Source organism: Mixophyes fleayi, chromosome 3, assembly GCF_038048845.1.
Source record: "Mixophyes fleayi isolate aMixFle1 chromosome 3, aMixFle1.hap1, whole genome shotgun sequence".
Lineage (NCBI taxonomy): Eukaryota > Metazoa > Chordata > Amphibia > Anura > Limnodynastidae > Mixophyes > Mixophyes fleayi.
The window spans coordinates 132,769,360-132,774,359 of NC_134404.1; the positions used below are offsets into that span (position 1 = coordinate 132,769,360).

The 5,000-nt window shown below is 47.1% G+C and overlaps 23 pseudogenes; all 23 read right to left on the reverse strand.

The window, feature by feature from the left end:
• Window positions 1-22: 22 nt before the first annotated feature.
• Window positions 23-141, reverse strand: LOC142145929 (5S ribosomal RNA; annotated as a pseudogene).
• Window positions 142-223: 82 nt separating this feature from the next.
• On the reverse strand, window positions 224-342 carry LOC142145982 (5S ribosomal RNA; annotated as a pseudogene).
• A 72-nt stretch (window positions 343-414) lies between these two features.
• LOC142146412 (5S ribosomal RNA) lies at window positions 415-533 on the reverse strand (annotated as a pseudogene).
• An 82-nt stretch (window positions 534-615) lies between these two features.
• LOC142146076 (5S ribosomal RNA) lies at window positions 616-734 on the reverse strand (annotated as a pseudogene).
• Window positions 735-806: 72 nt separating this feature from the next.
• Window positions 807-925, reverse strand: LOC142145891 (5S ribosomal RNA; annotated as a pseudogene).
• Window positions 926-997: 72 nt separating this feature from the next.
• LOC142146608 (5S ribosomal RNA) lies at window positions 998-1,116 on the reverse strand (annotated as a pseudogene).
• Window positions 1,117-1,198: 82 nt separating this feature from the next.
• LOC142145752 (5S ribosomal RNA) lies at window positions 1,199-1,317 on the reverse strand (annotated as a pseudogene).
• Window positions 1,318-1,399: 82 nt separating this feature from the next.
• Window positions 1,400-1,518, reverse strand: LOC142147890 (5S ribosomal RNA; annotated as a pseudogene).
• Window positions 1,519-1,600: 82 nt separating this feature from the next.
• LOC142146231 (5S ribosomal RNA) lies at window positions 1,601-1,719 on the reverse strand (annotated as a pseudogene).
• Window positions 1,720-1,792: 73 nt separating this feature from the next.
• On the reverse strand, window positions 1,793-1,911 carry LOC142146283 (5S ribosomal RNA; annotated as a pseudogene).
• Window positions 1,912-1,992: 81 nt separating this feature from the next.
• Window positions 1,993-2,111, reverse strand: LOC142146715 (5S ribosomal RNA; annotated as a pseudogene).
• Window positions 2,112-2,193: 82 nt separating this feature from the next.
• Window positions 2,194-2,312, reverse strand: LOC142145753 (5S ribosomal RNA; annotated as a pseudogene).
• Window positions 2,313-2,394: 82 nt separating this feature from the next.
• On the reverse strand, window positions 2,395-2,513 carry LOC142145524 (5S ribosomal RNA; annotated as a pseudogene).
• Window positions 2,514-2,612: 99 nt separating this feature from the next.
• On the reverse strand, window positions 2,613-2,731 carry LOC142146545 (5S ribosomal RNA; annotated as a pseudogene).
• Window positions 2,732-2,814: 83 nt separating this feature from the next.
• On the reverse strand, window positions 2,815-2,933 carry LOC142146242 (5S ribosomal RNA; annotated as a pseudogene).
• A 460-nt stretch (window positions 2,934-3,393) lies between these two features.
• LOC142146046 (5S ribosomal RNA) lies at window positions 3,394-3,512 on the reverse strand (annotated as a pseudogene).
• Window positions 3,513-3,595: 83 nt separating this feature from the next.
• LOC142145645 (5S ribosomal RNA) lies at window positions 3,596-3,714 on the reverse strand (annotated as a pseudogene).
• An 82-nt stretch (window positions 3,715-3,796) lies between these two features.
• On the reverse strand, window positions 3,797-3,915 carry LOC142146097 (5S ribosomal RNA; annotated as a pseudogene).
• Window positions 3,916-3,986: 71 nt separating this feature from the next.
• Window positions 3,987-4,105, reverse strand: LOC142145445 (5S ribosomal RNA; annotated as a pseudogene).
• An 84-nt stretch (window positions 4,106-4,189) lies between these two features.
• On the reverse strand, window positions 4,190-4,308 carry LOC142146734 (5S ribosomal RNA; annotated as a pseudogene).
• Window positions 4,309-4,582: 274 nt separating this feature from the next.
• On the reverse strand, window positions 4,583-4,701 carry LOC142145365 (5S ribosomal RNA; annotated as a pseudogene).
• An 84-nt stretch (window positions 4,702-4,785) lies between these two features.
• LOC142145931 (5S ribosomal RNA) lies at window positions 4,786-4,904 on the reverse strand (annotated as a pseudogene).
• Window positions 4,905-4,988: 84 nt separating this feature from the next.
• The window catches only part of LOC142145294 (5S ribosomal RNA), a 119-nt pseudogene continuing 107 nt past the window's right edge, over window positions 4,989-5,000 (reverse strand).

Here is a 5,000-nt window from a genome sequence, read left to right on the forward strand (position 1 = left end):
CAAGAGAGAGAGAAAAAAAAAATGCCTACAGCACCTGATATTCCCAGGTGGTCTCCCATCCAAGTACTAACCAGGCCTGGCCCTGCTTAGCTTCCAAGATCAGACGACATTGGGCTTGTTCAGGGTGGTGTGGTTGTAGGTATTGGTTGTCTACTGACCTACATGACTTATATACCTCAAAACCAGCATTGAAGGAAGCAAGAACAAGAAAGAGAAAAAAAAAGGCCTATGGCACCTGGTACTCCCAGGTGGTCTCCCATCCAGGTACTAACCAGGCCCATCCCTGCTTAGCTTCAGAGATCAGACGAGATTGGGCTTGTTCAGGGTGGTGTGGCTGCAGGTATTTTGTTGCCTACTGACCTACATCTCAAAACCAGCATTGAAGGAAGTAAGAACAAGAGAGAGAAAAAAAAAAGCCTATGGCACCTGTTATTCTCAGGTGGTCTCCCATCCAAGTATTAACCAGGCCTGGCCCTGCTTAGCTTCCAAGATCAGACGAGATTTGGCTTGTTCAGGGTGGTGTGGCCGTGGGTATTGGTTATCTACTGACCTACATCTCTTATACATCTAAAAACCAGCATTGAAGGAAGCAAGAACAAGAGAGAGAAAAAAAATAGAATACAGCACCTGTTATTCTCAGGTGGTCTCCCATCCAAGTATTAACCAGACCCAGCCCTGCTTAGCTTCCAAGATCAGGCGAGATTGGGCTTGTTCAGGGTGGTGTGGCTGTAGGTATTTGTTGCTTACTGACCTACATCTCAATACCAGCATTAAAGGAAGCAAGAACAAGAGAGAGAAATAAAAAAGGCCTACAGCACCTGGAATTCCCAGCTGGTCTCCCATCCAAGTACTAACCAGGCCCGGCCCTGCTTAGCTTCCAAGACCAGCCAAGATTGGGCTTGTTCAGTGTGGTGTGGCCGTAGGTATTTGTTGCCTACTGACCTACATCTCAAAACCAGCATTGAAGGAAGCAAGAATAAGAGAGAGAAAAAAAAAAGGCTTACAGCACCTGGAATTCCCAGGTGGTCTCCCATCCAGGTACTAACCAGGCCCGCCCCTGATTAGCTTCCAAGATCAAATTAGATTGGGCTTGCTCCGGGTGATGTGGCCGTGGGTATTGGTTGCCTACTGATCTACATCTCTTATACATCTCAAAACCAGCATTGAAGGAAGCAAGAACAAGAGAGAGAAAAAAAAATGCCTACAGCACCTTGTATTCCCAGGTGGTCTACCATCCAAGTACTAACCAGGCCCGGCCCTGCTTAGCTTCCAAGACTAGATGAGATTGGGCTTGTTCAGGGTGGTGTGGCTGTAGGTATTGGTTGCCTCCTGACCTACATTTCTTATACATCTCAAAACCAGCATTGAAGGAAGCAAGAACAAGAGAGAGAAAAAAAAATGCCTACGGCACCTGGTATTCCCAGGTGGTCTCCCATCCAAGTACTAATCAGGCCCGGCCCTGCTTAGCTTCCAAGATCAGGCGAGATTGGGCTTGTTCAGGGTGGTGTGGCTGTAGGTATTGGTTATCTACTGACCTACATCTCTTATTCATCTCAAAACCAGCATTGAAGGAAGCAAGAACAAGAGAGAGAAAAAAAAATGCCTACAGCACCTTGTATTCCCAGGTGGTCTACCATCCAAGTACTAACCAGGCCTGGCCCTGCTTAGCTTCCAAGACTAGATGAGATTGGGCTTGTTCAGGGTGGTGTGGCTGTAGGTATTGGTTGATTACTGACCTACATCTCAAAACCAGCATTGAAGGAAGCAAGAACAAGAGAGAGAAAAAAAAAAAGGCTTACAGCACCTCGAATTCCCAGGTGGTCTCCCATCCAAGTACTAACCAAGCCCGGCCCTGCTTAGCATCCAAGATCAGTCAAGATTGGGCTTGTTCAGGGTGGTGTGGCTGTAGGTATTGGTTGCCTACTGACCTACATCTCTTATACATCTCAAAATCAGCATTGAAGGAAGCAAGAACAGGAGAGAGAAAAAAAATGCCTATGGCACCTGGTACTCCCAGGTGGTCTCCCATCTAAGTACTAACCAGGCCCGGCCCTACTTAGCTTCCAAGATCAGGCAAGATTGGGCTTGTTCAGGGTGATGTGGCTGTGGGTATTGGTTGCCTACTGATCTACATCTCTTATACATCTCAAAACCAGCATTGAAGGAAGCAAGAACAAGAGAGAGAAAAAAAAATGCCTACAGCACCTTGTATTCCCAGGTGGTCTACCATCCAAGTACTAACCAGGCCCGGCCCTGCTTAGCTTCCAAGACTAGATGAGATTGGGCTTGTTCAGGGTGGTGTGGCTGTAGGTATTGGTTGCCTCCTGACCTACATCTCTTATACATCTCAAAACCAGCATTGAAGGAAGCAAGAACAAGAGAGAGAAAAAAAAAGGCCTACAGCACCTGGTATTCCCAGGTGGTCTCCCTTCCAAGTACTAACCAGGCCCAGCCCTGCTTAGCTTCCAAGATCAGACAAGATTGTTCTTGTTCAGGGTGGTGTGGCTGTAGGTATTGGTTTCCTGCTGACCTACTGACCTACTGACCTACATCTCTTATACATCTCAAAACCAGCATTGAAGGAAGCAAGAACAAGAGAGAGAAAAAAAAAAGGCTTACAGCACCTCGAATTCCTAGGTGGTCTCCCATCCAAGTACTAACCAAGCCTGGCCCTGCTTAGCTTCCAAGATCAGTCAAGATTGGGCTTGTTCAGGGTGGTGTGGCTGTACGTATTTGTTGCCAACTGATCTACATCTCTTATACATCTCAAAACCAGCATTGAAGGAAGCAAGAACAAGAGAGAGAAAAAAAAAAGGCCTACGGCACCTGGTATTCCCAGGTGGTCTCCCATCCAATTACTAACCACGCCTGGCCCTGCTTAGCTTCCAAGATCAGACAAGATTGGGCTTGTTCAGGGTGGTGTGGCCGTGGGTATTGGTTGCCTCCTGACCTACATTTCTTATACATCTCAAAACCAGCATTGAAGGAAGCAGTAACGAGAGAAATAAAAAAATGCCTACGGCACCTGGAATTCCCAGGTGGTCTCCAATCCAAGCACTAACCAGGCCTGGCTCTGCTTAGCTTCCAAGATCAGGCTTGTTCAGGGTGGTGTGGCTGTAGGTATTGGTTGCCTATTGATCTACATGTCTTATACATCTCAAAACCAGCATTGAAGGAAGCAGTAACGAGAGAAATAAAAAAATACCTACGGCACCTGGAATTCCCAGGTGGTCTCCAATCCAAGTACTAACCAGGCCTGGCCCTGCTTAGCTTCCAAGATCAGGCTTCTTCAGGGTGGTGCGGCTGTAGGTTTTGGTTGCCTACTGATTTACATGTCTTATACATCTCAAAACCAGCATTGAAGGAAGCAAGAACAAAAGAGAGAAAAAAAAAGGCCTATGGCACCTGGTATTCCCAGGTGGTCTCCCATCCAGGTACTAACGAGGCCTGCCCCTGCTTAGCTTCCAAGATCAGATGAGATTGGGCTTGTTCAGGGTGGTGTGGCTGTAGGTGTTGGTTATTTACAGACCTACATCTCTTATACATCTCAAAACCAGCATTGAAGGAAGCAAGAACAAGAGAGAGAGAAAAAAAAAGCCTACAGCACCTGGTATTCCCAGGTGGTCTCCCATCCAAGTACTAACCAGGCCCGGCCCTGCTTAGCTTACAAAATCAGGCGAGATTGGGCTTGTTCAGGGTGGTGTGGCTGTAGTTATTGGTTGCCTACTGACCTACATGTCTTATACATCTCAAAACCAGCATTGAAGGAAGCAAGAACAAGAGAGAGAAAAAAAAAGGCCTATGGCACCTGGTATTCCCAGGTGGTCACCCATCCAGGTACTAACCAGGCCTGCCCCTGCTTAGCTTCCAAGATCATTTGAGATTGGGCTTGCTCAGGGTGGTGTGGCTGTAGGTATTTGTTGCCTACTGACCTACATCTCAAAACCAGCATTGAAGGAAGCAAGAACAAGAGAGAGAAAAAAACAGGCCTACGGCACCTGGTATTCCCAGGTGGTCTCCCAACCAAGTACTAACCAGGCCCGGCCCTGCTTAGCTTCCAAGGGTAGATGAGATTGGGCTTGTTCAGGGTGGTGTGGCTGTAGGTATTGGATGCCTACTGACCTACATGACTTATACATCTCAAAACCAGCATTGAAGGAAGCAAGAACAAGAGAGAGAGAAAAAAAAAGGCCAACGGCACCTGGTATTCCCAGGTGGTCTCCCAACCAAATACTAACCAGGCCCAGCCCTGCTTAGCTTCCTAGGTCAGACAAGAGTGGGCTTCTTCAGGGTGGTGTGGCTGCAGGTATTGGTTGCCTCCTGACCTACATCTCTTATTCATCTCAAAACCAGCATTGAAGGAAGGAAGAACAAGAGAGAGAAAAAAAAATGCCTATGGCACCTGGTATTGTCAGGTGGTCTCCCATCCAAGTACTAACCAGGACTGGTGCTGCTTAGCTTCCAAGATCAGACGAGATTGGGCTTGTTCTGGGTGGTGTGGCTGTAGGTGTTGGTTGCTCACAGACCTACATCTCAAAACCAGCATTGAAGGAAGCAAGAACAAGAGAGAGAAAAAAAAAAAGGCCTACAGCACCTGGAATTCCCAGGTGGTCTCCCATCCAAGTACTAACCAGGCCCTGCCTTGCTTAACTTCCAAGATCAGACGAAATTGTTCTTGTTCAGGGTGGTGTGGCTGTAGGTATTGGCTGCATACTGACCTACATCTCTTATACATCTCAAAACCAGCATTGAAGGAAGCAAGAACAAGAGAGAGAAAAAAAAAAAGGCTTACAGCACCTTGAATTCCCAGGTGGTCTCCCATCCAAGTACTAACCAAGCCCGGCCCTGCTTAGCTTCCAAGATCAGTCAAGATTGGGCTTGTTCAGGGTGGTGTGGCTGTAGGTATTGGCTGCATACTGACCTACATCTCTTATACATCTCAAAACCAGCATTGAAGGAAGCAAGAACAAGAGAGAGAAAAAAAAAAAGGCTTACAGCAC